This window comes from Pleurodeles waltl, chromosome 10 (genome assembly GCF_031143425.1).
Source record: "Pleurodeles waltl isolate 20211129_DDA chromosome 10, aPleWal1.hap1.20221129, whole genome shotgun sequence".
NCBI classification, from domain to species: Eukaryota; Metazoa; Chordata; class Amphibia; order Caudata; family Salamandridae; genus Pleurodeles; species Pleurodeles waltl.
The window spans coordinates 579,061,879-579,078,083 of record NC_090449.1 but is presented as its reverse complement, the minus strand read 5'-3'; the positions used below and the strand labels follow the sequence as shown (position 1 = coordinate 579,078,083).

Genomic DNA, 16,205 nt, shown 5'->3' with positions numbered 1-16,205 from the left:
ATTAAAGATTTGCAAGTCTTTAAAGGCACATATGCAGTTGCGGCTTTCCACTTGGACCAGGGCCCTGCTTTTGCCTCAAAGGCATACAGGGACGTCATGGCTTTGTTAGGGGTCCAACTCCATTACTCGTCTCCATTTCATCCTGAGGGAAATAGTGTTTTGGAGCGATGAAACTGAGAGTTAAAGCAATCCTTAACAGCCAGTGTATTAGGTATGGGTCGTAGTGGCCTTAATCACCTGCATGGACTCAAGAGAGCACCTAATAATCTGCCTAGAAGGTCCCTTGGGTGTCATTATTCATACAAGGGCCTGTTTGGAACTCAAATGTATGTTCCAGATCTTGATGGTCCTGGCGTGGAGGTGGCAGAAACACCCTTTGACATAAATTAACATGTCACTGTGTAGCAGGAATTACAAACAGTTTAGTGACAACAATGCTTCTGTCAGTGCTGCCTCCGTTGGAATTAAGGATGTACCAATAACACCTACCGGCTGGATTCCAAAGGTTGGGGATCTACTATGTGAAAAAGTTGCTGTGAATAAGGAGTTTGGTCCTTCCCATTGTGCACCAGTTCCAGACCTGAAAATACACGGCACCCGAACTGTTATTCTGCCACCGCTGCTTGGCTCTAAAGAAAACCGCTTTGTCTCCATCGACAATGTCAAGTTACACCATGTGGCCGATCCTGCACAGCAGACCAACAGGAACAACCAGTAGTACCCGAATCCCTCTCACTACTGGTCAAGATGGCCCTCTGCAAGTTTTGAGCAGCAAAGCTGACACCTCTCTGAACTTGGGGAGGGTGGAAAATGATCTTGCATTAGTTCCACTACCATCTATTGGAACAGGCAATACAGAAATTGCTGATCGATTTGGTTCGACCTCTACACAAATGGATGGCGTCATTTACAGTGAACCACTGCAGGAGACTTTCCACCAGTCCTCCTCCTTCAAAAATGGCTACAGTTTTTGCATGAACTGCTTCTGGATACTTTGCCGACATTAATGACACCTTTTTGGACTCATCTGCCTCTTCTACATCTGAACTGCCAAAAACACGTAAGCTGATAAGTTGGCTTAAAACAAATTACTTTATTTTCCCATGGAACTATCTGTGGCTTTCCTTGACTGTATTAGCTTTCCTCCTTTGGATTGGCTTTGTTATTACTTTCTTTCTACTAATACATGGTCATTACCTTACTGAACGATCAACAGTTGAACTGGTTGATGAGGTCCTAAAATCTAATTTTTCTTCTCACAAGGTATGCAGAGACTTGTCTTTCGTGAACATTTGCGCTATACCAATTCCTGATGGGATTGTTTGGGATAAAGTCACATTTGATATACACGGCCTGACGGAGGTCATTCAAATACCATATGTGTTTAAACTTTCTATAAATGATATGTAATACCCAGAGTTGTTTCTGATGACTGGGATGTGAAAACAGTTGATTCTATGATAACTGAGTTGCAGTATTTTACTCTATTTGAAAGTGAGGATGTTTATCAATCCAAAGAAAATTATGGTGTCATGTTTTGCTATAATTATTATGGACACCATTTCATTCACAGAGCAAGTACCACAAAAACTATCTTTAGTTACACACAATGGGAACAAGGAAGTTCTAATACATATTCTGAAAAATTTACATATTTTTCTGGGCACAATGTTAAAAATTCTGAGTCATATTATTTCAAATTGCCATTGATGGAAAATGTACATATATTATTGACAGATACTAAAATTCATTTATTCGGATTCCTTTGTTTCCCGGTTGGCTATAGAAGGCTATGAATATTGGTTGAAGTCGATTGACTTAAAAAGTGTGTGGGGAACAAAAAATTGGTAAATAGGGGGAAAGGAAGCTTTGTTTAGAGCATGCTTGATACCTGTTCAAATGATATTTTTGAATGAAACTGTACAACAGACAAGTTGTTTAGGCGTAGCGGAAATTATGGATTTGAATGTGCACAGTATTCCTGTCCCTGCAAAATTTTACAAATGGCAAAAGTATATAAATGCAATTGAAGATCAACTCGATGAATGGGTCCAAAACGACACGTTTAATGCTTCACTTTCACGTCCTGGTGGTTGGTTATTGTGGCCAATAGATACCAATGGGTGTCATAATCATTTTGTAAACTCCACGGGGGGTTTAGAACAAGTAAGCCTGACCCTCGCTATGTGTCATCTGAACATGCAGGTATAGTGACAACATACAGTGTGGGGAAACTATGCCAGCAATGGTTGAAGAGTTCCTCACTAAATGCTGTTAGAGAACATCTCAGTCTCCTGTCTAAAAACACTGACTTACAGGATTTCTTGTTAGGCCCCAGAAAACAACGCAGAAAACGCTTCTTATGTGCAGTCAATAATGAAATTTGGAAGCTTTCTCAACAAGAAGCTGCTGCCCGGTTAGGGCAAATAGATCAGGAAAATTTGCAGAAGGCATTAGCTGCTGTAGATAATAAAATGAATACCCTGTCCGACCAGACATACACCTTAAACAACATTGTTTCCTATGCAATACACATAGTACTGAGCGACATGTTCTCTTTACACCATGGACAGAGTCAACTAAGATCCATTATGCAGTTAGGGTGGACACTACAAACACTGAAAGTAGGTTGTGTTCCCTGGCAGAACGTCAACGCGAGGGACATGTTTTCCACATCAAATTTAATGCGACAACAACAACTAATGGCTAAGAGGGAAGTGATATGTCATCTTAAACATTGAGAAATTGAAAAAGTTACCTTTTACTGTGGCTAAAATACCATCTGCTGCGTGGTTAATACACGGGGTCATCAATCTGCCTATTTCAACGCTTCAATTCACATTCTGCTTAAACCACATTCCAGTGGGCAGATCTGAAAGGCTAGGAGATAGTTACATACACAAGGTGTGGGAACTGCCCTTCACGCACAAATGTCTCAGTGGCATGTAAGAGGTATTTCTTAGTGGTAATACATGCAAGACTCCTGTCAACCATTCGATGGTTTGTAGACAGTTGTCCTAGCATGGAGCGTGTAACGCTTTGGAAGCGAACTTGCCTTGTTATCTGAAGGGAGTCCCAGTCCCTTTGATTAGACTTGCGTTCCAGGTGCTCTGGAATGGCAGCTATGTGCTCTTTAATAGTGAGTGCTGTTGTGGGATGTGAGCCAGAATAGTTTATGCCGTTTTGGTCTCCAAAATTGTTACATGCTGCGGGAATGTACTTTTTCCTCCTACACGACAGAGGGAAGTTGCTGAGATTTGGCCCCATATCGCTAACTCAAATGTGAATTTTGACAAGTTGAGCAGACTCAAGGCTTTATTGTTTAAAAAACATGTGCCACTTATATCTGCACGCAAGACCTATCCACTTCAGGTTGGGAGGTCATCCGCAGAGATACAGTCCCTTTTAAATACTAACTTTCCGAGAAACTTTGGTGAGTTAATGGGACGGATATATAATGCGTCCAGAACTACTGGAATTGCTAATTTTTTTAAGGCTGTTGGTTCTGGTTTCGTTCACACCTTCTCCTCTATATTTGGCCTAAAACCTTCAGCCATTCACTCAATAGTTTCCAGTATTTTCTGGGGATTTCCGATAACATTGGCTATAACAGGTAGTATGTTTCTATTCCTACGTTTTATGTGCAATGGCTGTCCCGTTACAACCAGGGGGACTGAAAGCGCTTCCACCAGCCCAGCTGTCGAGTGAACGCATGATGCAGTACTTTGGAGCATCACTCCTGGAGTAATTGGAGTGTGACTGGTCTCTGTCATTTAGACCGGTTTCGCATTGTGTGCAGCCCGTGTTTCGGTGCCTCTGGTGCCCTTTTAAATGTGCACTGAAAGTTTGTCTTTCTATGCAGCGCTTGCTTTCATTGGACGCTGATCTGTTGATGTTCTCGCTGAGGGCTCTCTACCAGACATGCCCGTTGAGGGTGTGTTTGCTGCAAGAGCTGTCTCCGAGTTGCCATTTATGGATCAAGCAGCTCTAGACTCACTGTTGCGCACACCACGGAATGCTGCTGCCTTGGCTGGACCTCAGGCTTTGGAACATGAATGCTCCTTAGTTTTCCTTGGCTATGAACTCCCTACTTTACCACCTGCCGAAGCGGAAGATATTCTGTCTTCAATTACCCTGGATTCAATTGGTGAGTTTCAAAATGACTCTGACTTTTAAAATTCAGCCTTTCTTGATGCCACAATTGACATCTTAAATTGTCCTTTTAATACATGCTCAAGTGTCTTTTAACTTGTCATTATTGACATTCCCATTAATATACATGTCTTAGGATGAATTTTAGTAGCTTTTATATATATATATATATATATATATATATATATATATATACATATATATATATATATATAATAATTAGGCTTTGAACTACCTTTGAACCGGCAAGGGGAGGGTGATGTGTAGCCATTCTAGTTATAGTTTTATAAATTTTATTTTAGCAAACTAGGCCTGCCGCTGTGCACTTTAACAGACATGTTTTATTTTAGCTTTGTTATATTATTTTAACAGTAGCCACATTTGCGGTCTTGTTTTATTTTCTCTATCTAGCTGTTCTTCGCCTAAGTCAGCACTACAGTCTTAAAAAAGACATTTTTCACTCTGTGCTTTTCTCAAGGCTGCAGTAAGATAGGTTTCCGGCAAAAGTGGTACTCTTTGTCTCCAATGTTCACAGAAACATACACACTCTTACGTGGGGATCCTTTCTTGGAACATCAGCTGTTTTATTATAAAAACATTACTTTGACCCATATACGTTAAAGGGAGATTCCAGCCATATGACCATGACTGTACTCTGATTGCTGATTGCTTCGCTGCATCTGCTTATGTAGACTATAGGCCTCTTACTCAGGTGTGAGGGATGATGTCTTCCCAGGGGGAACCTGAAGGGCAGAATTAGAGCTTAACATGCTGTGCTCTAACATAGCTTAGGTAGGAACTATCCTTATAAATTCTAGTGACAATACGGTAGCGTTATTTTTGAGTTTTACTCTATTGTCACAATTTGAATCCTATTGTGCTTCATCATCCTAGTTATTGCAATGCATGCCTTATTATCTACTATGCAGTTACTTCAATAAATCCTCATTGAACTATACTCTACCTCTGACTGTCCCTGCATATGTAAGACTAATGTAACTGAGAGAAACGGATGAGATCTGAGTGACCACAATTCTCCCGAGGAGTCATTTATGCATGCGCTCAGTTGCCCTAATCATCCCTGCTCTTGGGTGGAGATGAGGCACTGCTAGTTAGCTGGAACAAAACCTGGATTAGGCTGACAGGTGTCACATGGTGCAGGATCAGACGCAGTCCCCTGCAGTACAGGTGATTCTGCTGCCTGAATCCAGTAGTCTCATTAAGATAATGAAAACCTACGCAACACCCTCACACGCATAAGTCAACACTGTCACTGGCTCATGCTTCCATACCTTGAAGATGCTAAGGAAGATATTCAAATGGTTCCCAATAGGCCCTGGAAAACAAAAAAACATGCCCTGGTCACATGAAAGTTGGAGTATGAGAACGCACTCTATGTCAGGATTAACAAACAACTCACCAGAAGGCTGCAGACCATTCAGAACGTGGTCACCAGAATAGCTCTCAACCTCCCATGCCGCACTAACATCACACCATATCTGAAGGAACTCTATTGGCTCCCAATACACAAAAAGCACAATTCAGACTCCACACTCACACTTTTAAGGCACTACATAACACAGACCCAGCACACCTCAACAATTGCATCTGCTTTCACAATCCTTCCATACACCTCCACTCACCCGGTATCCCCCTTGCACACATCCCATACATACAGAAAATAAGATCCAGCTGTCAAGCCTCCTCCTACATCGCTCCTAAAGCATGGAACGACCTGCCACTAGACATAAAAATGCTCATCTCATCTCATATGAAGCTGGAGATATGGCTTTTTGAGTAGAACTACTAAATCTTAGGTTTGGTTAGATTCAAACCTGCTCAGCGCCAGGATACCATCCCAGGTGATAGTGTGCTCTAAAAATCTGCATAACATGACTTTTTTTTGTGGTCTATAAAATTGCACAAATAAATAAACAATAAAATAAATATGGCTATGGTTTACAATGTGGAAGTGCATTTCCAGAGGTCATGTTGCCTATTCCTTCAAGCACTGAAACCACGACCACACCATCAACACTGGCAATGCATTTTCTGGGGCTACAAAACGTGAGTGATGGAAGAAAGAGGGGCCTCCAATTGTCAGTTTTAGTATCTACCATTCTCCTCCAGGTTACAATTGGATGTTGCAATCTGCTGCATATTTATGAGGAGCCTAGAATGAGGGAGGTTGGCTCAGACCTCCCGTCCGTCACGCTGTAAAGGAAGAGGGGGAGGGAGCACGGGAGGGGAGGGGGAGGGGTGATATTGCTGCTCAGCGGCACCAGTTCATTTTGCAGTATATTGTCTTGTCAGGAACATAAGGGAGGGGAAAATAATTTCCCATGAGTAAAACAGCTACTGCATGTGACCTTCGTCTGGAGGATAATAACGAGCCCTGGCAGCTTTTCTTTTGAACGCGCACATTGTACATTCCAAAGAAAAGTTTGGGGGCTTCCGGGTGCGGTTTCCATCGATGGTGCAGACACATTCCTTCAATGCAAAGCTATTCTATCTGCAGTCCCCTTTGCTGAGGCGGTCGAGAGAATCCAGCGTGTGTCTGAAGGCAGATAAGAGAAGTGCTCGGCCCCTGTACCCACCTCCTTGCCACCAAGCTCATTTCAGAGGGAGGTAAAGGGCTTCTGTGGGGCTGCTCCAATCCGACACCCTCTCCGTGGGTGACCTCCAGGCGGCTCTTTGAAGAATTGGCTCGAACGGGACTTGAACGAGTGCCGCTGGTCTGCGCTAGAACGCTTCGGAGCGTATACCTCCTTGGGAAGCCACGCCGAAGACAGCCCCTGACTGCAATGGTAAGTCACAATCAGTGCTCGAGATGTACCAAAGTACTGGTTTCATCCTGCAGCCACCTTATATATATTTTTTGTAGATCTGAAATGCATTCATAAAGCATTGTTTATATAGGCGGGACAAAGTGTTGATACGCGCAACATTGCACTATTGCCATGGTCACAATGCTGAATATGTTGCAGGTGTACCTCAGTGGTTACTATGGGAATATTATAGGATACGAAATCCTATAACATAAAGGAACGTACATGACGGACAAGCTTCTTGTAATTGCAGGGATGGGATGATGTATTTGGATCTCTCGCATCCTTCCAATGCTTACCCAGAGAGATCGACACGATGCTCGGTATTGTGATCTCACCGCAGAGCCGCGCGCTTAAGGATGGGGATCACGTCTGGCACAGGCAATATGTCTGGTAAATAACCAACAACCGCTAATGATTCTGCGCTGTTATTGGAGGCCAGTGTGCTTCTCTGCAGCTAAAACGCGGCAGGACGGCTCTTGCCGCGGCCAAAGGAGGCCCCGGGATAGGACAGGAGACACGCACGCTCTCTCACACACGCACGTACGCACGCCCTCTCTCACACACACACACGTTCGCACGCACTTTCTCACACACGCGCGCATGCACTCTATCTTTCGCTCCCGCACACATACAGACACACGCTATCTCGGATCTTGTTATGAATGCGTTGTAGGCAATGACAACTGCATGACCTGGTGCTGCATACCCCTCAACCCCCCCGTTGAGTTTTTTGTCAGTGTTTGACAGGTTGTAATGATTTAGCCTACGTGTTCAAGCAAACCTGCGACACTTTAATAGAGATGGCACTCTGATTGACAGCCTAGTGTTTTATGTGCTGGTGACTAGTAAAATGCAAATGAGGACAACACTGAGCTGGGGTTACCTTGCTGACACAATGCATTTTTTCAGAAAAAAAGATGCCCTCTTAATTATCTCATTAAGGACACAGTTCCCATCACCATCCTTCACGTTTCAGTCGGCTTTTTGCCCGTGGGATGAAGCTGTCCTTCCGCAGAGGATGTCTCTGAGCTTTGACGGCCGAAATTCCATGTGGGTTTTTGCGGATCTGGCTTAAAAGCAAGACGTCGTTTGCTCGGGTACACGAAGCAGGTACGGTCGGTTTGCAGGCTGAGCAAATAGACTCGGGTCCGACCGGGCTGTTTTATCCCCTCATCCTTTTGAAGTTTAGTGCTACTAAGTAGGGAAAGAAAAGACAGTTACTGCTGGCCGTCACTTGTGATCATTTTGGTATGCATTTTGTTTGCTCTATTTTCACACCGGTCCATTCCTTGCATGGATCAATGTTACAAACAACCCAGCAAGCCGTGGAACAATAATGCACAATTTGAACAGGGCACCTTTTTTTAAATAAATGCTTTGAATACCCACTCCCATATTTGCACAAGTTGCGTTGGCCGGAAGTTTCCACAGGATCGGTGTGCAGTTTGTAGAGGCAAAAACAATCCAACACATAATAGCCATTTGTGGCTAAGATCCCGGGCTCAATTGTTTTTTTTTAGCTGTGCACTGCCAAGCACAATGATACACTAGACTTCCCAGTGGAGGTGAGGCTGTGCGTCACAAGCCTACAATCGATTAAAAATTGGCGTCTGCACAAATGCTGTGAACGTCGTGATGCAAATTGTTTGGAATCACATAGCATTGACCAGACTAGAAGTGTCAAAAATACTTCAGCCTGATTTCGTTGTCTGGTATCTCCACATTCCATGTCCATTCTATATTTGACACGATTAAAAAATGTTCGCTTTTATCGGATTCCTTGTCCCTTCATACCTTGCAGGATAGGGCACTTACACAAGAGAATAAAAAGTAGTCATTTGTGTCCCAAAATATATATTTATTTGACAAACTCATCATTTACTAATTTACACGCGTTTCTGATATTCTGTACTTGGCGTGTCTTTGAAAACATTTTAGGAGTGGTACATATTTGGCAATGATACACAACGTAAACGGATCACTGAGTATGACTAATATCATGCAATTTTAACGAGTTTCTTCTTTATTTTACCCTCAAAAACTACTTGCATTAGCCTGAATTGGAGTTTTACACCAAATGGGAGTTTTTATTTTAAAGTAGATTCGAGGTATTAACAGTCAAGAATGAAATACATTTTCTCATCCTTCTTAGTTAGCTTAATTTAATTGATGGTCATACAGAGGGATCTCCAAACAGAAAGTTAGAAACACACAAAAGTAAGTGCAGAATGAGAATGAAAAGACACTAGGTTCAAGAACATAGAAAGAGATAGAAAAACAAATGTTAGTAAAAAGGAGGGGGTAGAAAAGAAGAAAGAGAAGTATTTGAAAACTGGCGTGCATTTACCAGGCGAGAGTACCATGCCCGACTATTCTGACGGCAAACAGACAGACAGACACAAATGACAACGTGCAAAACATACGAAAAGATCGAGAAAAATAAAGGAAAAGGGTGAGAAGCTTAGTGATTAGGAACATTAGGGTCAATCTGTCGAATCAAGAAGACATAAGAATAATGAATGATAAGTCGATAAATACAGAGCTAGGAGTCAGAAAACCAGAGACATTGATGTAAATGTCGTGATAAGAAGGGGAATAAAATAAACAAAGACAAAAACAAACCCAGATGCAAAAACATGAAGAAATGGACAAACAGCATCTGATGGAAAGACAAAATACCAGCAACAGGAAGACAGAGGCGAAACAGAGACAGAAAGACAGAGATATAAACGAAGCATGTGCATCGTGAGCAGAAAGACACAAAACATGATATTGTGACAATAAAGCAGATGAGCAAAGACAGAGATACCAATGGCTACACTAAAACACAGAAAGAATAAACGATGGTAAAAAAAATAACTCGACCAAAAAGAACAGAGGAGGTAGATAGTAAATGGAATAGGATGCTATGACAGGCAGCTGGTCAGGTGCTCAGAAACAGTACACTACAAGGCGAAGCACAGTTATATATACATTGACACAGTTTTAGGTGAATAGGAGGGCATCCACCTAAACATAAAAAGGAATAAAGATGTAAAAACAGGTAGACAGGCATGTAAACAGAGAACAGTAAACCTTACATGAAGAAAGATTACACATAGCAAAACAGAAAAGAACATGCTGCACATGTAGAGGAAGTGAGTTAAATGGACAGTTAAAACAACCTGGAACAGATGCAGGTATATAGGACTATATGTAGATAAATTAGTCGAATTATTGAGATGTAGTTAGTACAATGCATAGTTGTGCCATGTCAAAGTATCTATTGGGCAGAACCATTTTTTCTAAGTGAAACTTTAAAGAATTATATTGTGTACACGGTATGGCTTCAATATACGTCTGCCTACACCCTCTCACATACTTACACATTTCTTCCAAATCAGCACGTTTTCATTCTAAAACACATCCCAAAAACTTTGTCCGCGATTTGTGTAAAAGTTTAATATACCCAGTATTTAATTTGTGGTGATAGTTGCAAATGGTAGGCACCTGAACTCTTTTTTGGGGACCAGGAATTATTTCCCAATATCAGACGTTAAACCGTCACAAGAGAGAGGAAGGAAGGAAAGAGAGAAAGGAAGGGAAAAAAGATAGGGAAACAGTGACAAAGGGGGGAACAGGCATCCTATTGAATTTGCACTAGTGAGTTGGAGAGGTGAAGTGTTAGGGTGGTGGAAGAAAGAGTTATGAGGTGAAATGAACAGCAAGAAGGCTTCGCACGTAGCACAACATTGGCAGTGGGCAGAATCATTGGTAGGCTTCTAAGAAAAGTTGGGCCCTATGCTTTGTTTTTTTTGTTTTTACAAATTGAACACTAAATAATCCCATGACCTTGAAGTGAGTAAATTCATTTATAGTGAGAAAAAGACCAGGCATGGTGTGCAAACGTTTTCATACAAATATTTCTGGGTGGCCGGTATATTGTTAAATGTTGCATTAGTCTGTCCTGTCTTTTGAATAATGACTACTTTTTAGCGCCACAAGTCACTGTTATTGAAATGTCACCTGTTCAGTACTAATTACTGCTAATTTTAGCAAAGGCAATTAGAGTATATTTCACACCGTACTGATATATTACTTTAAACGTTCGGACCACTATAATGTGAATTTTAGTTTAGTGCATCCTCTGTCATGAGAACAAGAAGTGAAGCAATTTATGGGTGTACAATCAAATCAGTACTTAATTTGAGCCTGTTATTTTCAGGTGGCACCATCAGACGCTCATTTTTGGGACTGACACTTATTTTTCCTCAACAGACTTCAATCTAGAGTAAGAGAGAGGAAAACACAAAAGGGAGAAAAAACAGAAGTAAGAGAAAGACCTAAAAACAGCGATGAAGGGAGAAAGTATGGATGAAAAAGAACCTGCAAGAGTGAAATACAAAGGCAGGGAACGCCTGTTGGTGGATTATGGAGGCATGATGAGGAATTAAGAGTATGCAACTTTGACATTCAACACCCTGACCTTCAACAGCATTGGTTATGGGCTTCTGAATAAAAACTGTGGGCCTAACACTTATTCTTTTACATTTAAGCACTGAACCAAACGGCTGTTATTAATTTCATCTCTAAAGTCGACAGAGCTAGAGCATGTCTTTAGGCTTATGTGTCCCACTTAGTCAAGCACAATATAAATAAACAGGTGTGTGCTTGTTGAAGGAGAACACTAGTAATGACCTGAATATAAGTCAACCATGTTTCCACACAAATTAACAAGTTAGTCAAATCTTCTTTTAATGAACCATTCCATCATGTTTACAGGAGCAATATGACATTTTAATCTGACTTTATTATTGGCCCCCGCTGATGCCTATATCAATGTTACCTATCCACAAAAGGTTTAAAGATTGAGTTGGCTCCTGGTTTTGGACTGAATCACAGAAGTTCAATAGATTCAAATGTCGTGTGGCTCTGCTGAAATAGACAACCACTGCAGGGATCTGTGTGATACCTCATGACCACAGGTTTGAATCCTGGTGGTTACACTCAGCCTTTTGTCCTTCCGAGGAGGTTAAAATGAAGATGATCTCTGCAAAACTCCTATTACGTTTATTTCACTCCAGCCAATAGCTACCACACTGAAGAGGAGGTACTACAGTTGTACTTTCTATATAATTCATGCCTGATGTAGAATGCTAACTAAAATAATCAGAAAGGCAATCCACAGCATGTTTTTAACAGCTCATGGAGCTGCTCAGTTCTTTCTGGTCTTTTCACATATACGCCTGTTGGAGCTGTGGACTGTAGACAACGCTGGGCATTTCTATTAAAAATGTCAATTTTAATTGACTGGAGGCAACTTATTAGCGATTAAAAGCAAGCATTGATAATGCCCCTGGTTTTGATGCTCTTAATCAAAGGTTGTCAAAAGAAAAAAAACAAAATGCCCATTACCGTAAAAAAGAATTAAGCAAAAGATTGGATTTACAATGCATGAACGAGATAAAAAAAAAATGTGCGATGACAAAAGGAACTTTGTGGATTCAAGATACTTCCATATGCAATCCAGCAGGGGTGGAAGGATACAAACAGTGAATAGATAGAAGAGAGGACTAAAGTACATTTGATGCCTGCTTGAAGACGTTAATGGCAATGTCTCTACTCAGTTAACAAGACAAAGAGGTCCTAAACCAAAAAGAATCAATGACTAACGAAGGGTGAGCCAAAGACACTTGGTCTGTGTGTAGAAGACAATATAGTTGTCATGAATCGCTCAAGCCATTGCAGGTCAAACCTAAAAATTAGGTAAACGGCAAGCCAGTCATGCACTTGTTCCTTCTGCATCCTCTCTATGATCACCTCGGCAAAAGCTGTGACCTTCTGGCTCCTCCAGTCTTCATCCATTTGCATCACAAATATTGCATTACCTCCCGTCCCTCCCTCGCCTTCCTTTCAAACCAATGAGGCTTCCTGCCTCCCACTAGACCCTCCCCTTCCTTTTTAAAACCCCCCCCACCCCTACCCCCTCCTGTTCTTTTTGTCTAGCCCACGCTAGACTTTCCCTTTTCACTTACCTTCACGGCGGGGCCTGGAGGTCATCGTTGGATGCACTCCTCGGGATGCGGAGCTCCGCGAGGTGTGCTTCGGCCGGGCGCGTCTTTTCTGAGCAGGCGGGGCTGCTCGTAAGACGCGTCCTGGGAGGCGGCTGACGGGGTCGGCCGGCTCTTGGTGGCTGGGGCGTTCAGTTCCGGTTTTTCTTCGCCGCGGAGCCGCGGAGGGATGCCGAAGAGTGTTTTTGGGTTTCTGTGCGGGTAAGACGGGCGTCCTGCCCGCAATTTGACTGAAATTCTTGTTTTATCCTTTATTTGGATTGGTTCTGGGATATTGTTCATGGGCCCTGTATATTTTATCTGTGGATGAGATCGTGCCTACAGTTCAGTTAATGGCTGGAATCCAGGTGCTAGAGCTCAGTGGCAAGGTCAAGTACCTTTGGTGTAGCGGGTTACCTGTGTACAGTGGTGCGACTCCCGCCTACACCCTTAAAATTTCTTATGAGGATTATTTCTTCTTCCTCCTCGAAGGAGGGTGGTGCTGATGGCATTTCCACTCCTGGGAGCCCCCTGATTCAGGGTGGTGGTGCTGCGCCCATCATGTCCAGGGAGGAGGTGCAGGAGATGTTCGAGGGGGCTGTTTCCAGAGCTCTTCATGCGGGGATGGCCTGGCCTAGTGGGGCTGGGCTACCCGTTCTCCTGCAATTGCAGGGAAGTCCTCCTCTGAGGGTGTGGGAAGGGATGCTCCATCTACGTCCTCTGGGGGTGATTTTGGGTCCAGGAAGGTGATGTGGGTTGTGATGGCACATGTAAGGGTTTCCTGTGTTTAGTCCTGCCAACGCTGGCTCTCTCTTTTTCCACGATATCAGACGCTGTCTGTATTTTCCATGCCTTTTCGGGGACCTGTGAAGGATATGGTATTTTGGGAGTGGAGGATGTGGATATGGCTCAGGTTCCACGGTTCATTCAGTTACGTTCTTTACTTTAGGGTGAGGAGGTATGGCCTCCCTCGGTCCTCCTGGATTCACGTTTGGCTACCCTGATTGGCAAAACAGCTGTCAATCCGGAGGATTGTGTGCCTGCTGATGCCACGGCCCGTAGGGTGGACTCAGGGCTTAAGAGGGCTTTTTGCGGCTGAGAATCTGGCTCTGTGGGCAGGTATTTCTACGGCTTCTGCGGCCCAGTCGTTGGTGCAGGACTTGGATGAACTGGCAGTGGCTGTTCAGGATGGGGCAGAGTGTTCGGAGCTCCTGGCTGGTATGGGGCAGCAGCCTGGTTGTTGGCAGATGTGTCTTCAGATGTGGTCCGTACTTCGGCTCTGGCTTCTGGGGCTTTGATTGGGGCTCGTAGGTCCCTCTGGTTGCGTTCCTGGAAGGCTGATCCAGGGGAGAAGGCGGCCTTGTTGAGACTGCCGTTTGAAGGCCGTAACCTATTTGGTGGGCAATTGCCGTCCATGCTTTCCAAGGCATTTAAGGAGAGGAAGCATGCCTTACCTTATAAAGGGGGTTCTTCTTCGGGTGAAGGGTGGAAGAAGCATTCCTGATCTTCTCCTACTAGGGTTGCTAAATCCTTTTAATTCAGGAAACGACGTTTTCAGCCGCGTTTTTCCCCTAAGTGGTCTGCTCCTGCGACCCGGGGTGGTTTCAAGAAGGGGTCCTGACAATCACTGTGGGCCTGGCAGAGGGCCGGTTGGGGGAAGACTGAGTCGCTTTCTGTCAGCTTGGGAGGACAGTGTAAACGATCATTGGGTAATAGACATTGTGACCAATGGTTATGTCATAGATTTTGTTGTGGTTCCTCCAGATTCAGGGGTGCGTCCCACACCTCTGCCTTCAGGGGGGTCACGGAGAAGAGCATTGTTGAACGGAGTGCGAGGCTTACTGGTCAAAGGGGCCATTTCCCGCGTTCCGCTAGACGAACGGGGTCGGGGCACTTATTCGGTCTTGTTTCTTGTACAGAAAGTTTCAGGGGGATTTCGGCCTGTGCTCAATCTAAAGGAGGTGAATACCTGGATCAGGACAGTGCATTTCCGCATGCTGTCCATTCAGACTATTTTTCCATTGGTCAGACGAGGGGACTTTCTGGTGTCACTGGATCTGCAGGATGCTTGCCTACACGTGCCTGTGGCAGGATCCTCTCAATAGTTCCTGAGGTTTGCTGTGGATCGGGTGCACTGTCGTTTTGTGTTCTGCCGTTCGGCCGCAAGACTTCTCCTCAGATTTTTACGACGGTACTGGCCCCCCTGGTGGCTTTGCTGCATTCAGAAGGGGTGTTTACTCATCCATATCTGCAGGACATTTGCTCCGTTCTACCTCGCAGGCCCTATTTCGGAAGCAGGTTGCCCGAGTTCTGGTGTCCGGCAGAACCACGGTTTTTTTAATCAACGGGGGGCTGTCGGTTTAGTCCCATCCCAGGATCTGGTTTTTCTGGGGTCTCAGTTTCGGACTCTTCTTGGCTTGGTGGCAGTGTCAGTGAAGACGTTTGTGGTGCTCCGGTCCATGGTGGGGATGGTTGTGGTACAGACGGCCCTCCGTGCTTTTCTATGATTGCGGCTGCAAGGTCATTTGGTGGTTCTGCGGTGCTTGTTCGGGCATCGTAGTGGCCAGGGCTTATGTCATACTTCATGGGGGGACCTGGTCTAGGGCTTTGTTCGGTCTGGCCTGGAAGATTTTTTTGGTGTGGGTTCAGGAGTGGGTTTCTGCTCTCAGGGCTGCATACGTTCGGGCATTGTGTTACTTCCTCTCAACTTTTCTCCATCCAGAGTTCACTGTTTCTTCATCTGGTTCGGCTCTGGGGTCTTCCAGTGCTGGATGTGTTCACGTCCGAGTAAAACGCGTAGCTCGGTCACTTCGGCTCCCGGTTTTCGGTGTCCCCAAGCCTGGGAGGTGGACGGGATGTCGTGTCCTTGGCCGAGGGGCCTTTTGTATGCGTTCCCGCCGTTTCAGCTACTCGGGCCTTTGCTGTTAAGGGTGCGGCTTCTGGGGGCCAGGGTTGTCCTGATTGCTCCCCATTGGCCTAGGGCGAATTGGTTCCCATTGCTGCAGCTGAGGGCATCCGGTCGGATGTGGCCTCTTCCTCTGTGTCCGTCTCCCCTGGAGTTTCCCGGCCTCTCGTTGAGGTCTTAGGGGAGGTTACGCTTGACTGCCTGGGAATGGCCCGCCGAGGTTTGACGGGTCTGGGGGTGCCAGTGGCTTTAAGTTCTACTTTACTGGGTTCCTGGCGGCGTTCCACT

General features: G+C 44.3%; 1 protein-coding gene across 4 annotated transcripts in view; it reads left to right on the top strand.

The window, feature by feature from the left end:
- The first annotated feature begins 6,376 nt into the window (after nucleotides 1–6,376).
- The window catches only part of ADCYAP1R1 (ADCYAP receptor type I), an 813,459-nt gene continuing 803,630 nt past the window's right edge, over nucleotides 6,377–16,205 (top strand). For 2 of the 4 annotated variants that reach the window (XM_069211036.1, XM_069211035.1), the window contains exon 1: nucleotides 6,446–6,959. The gene's annotated coding sequence lies outside the window, so the exon portion shown is untranslated. Of the gene's footprint in view, nucleotides 6,960–16,205 lie in introns of all 4 variants that reach the window. The other 2 variants (XM_069211038.1, XM_069211037.1) reach the window with 2 other exon arrangements.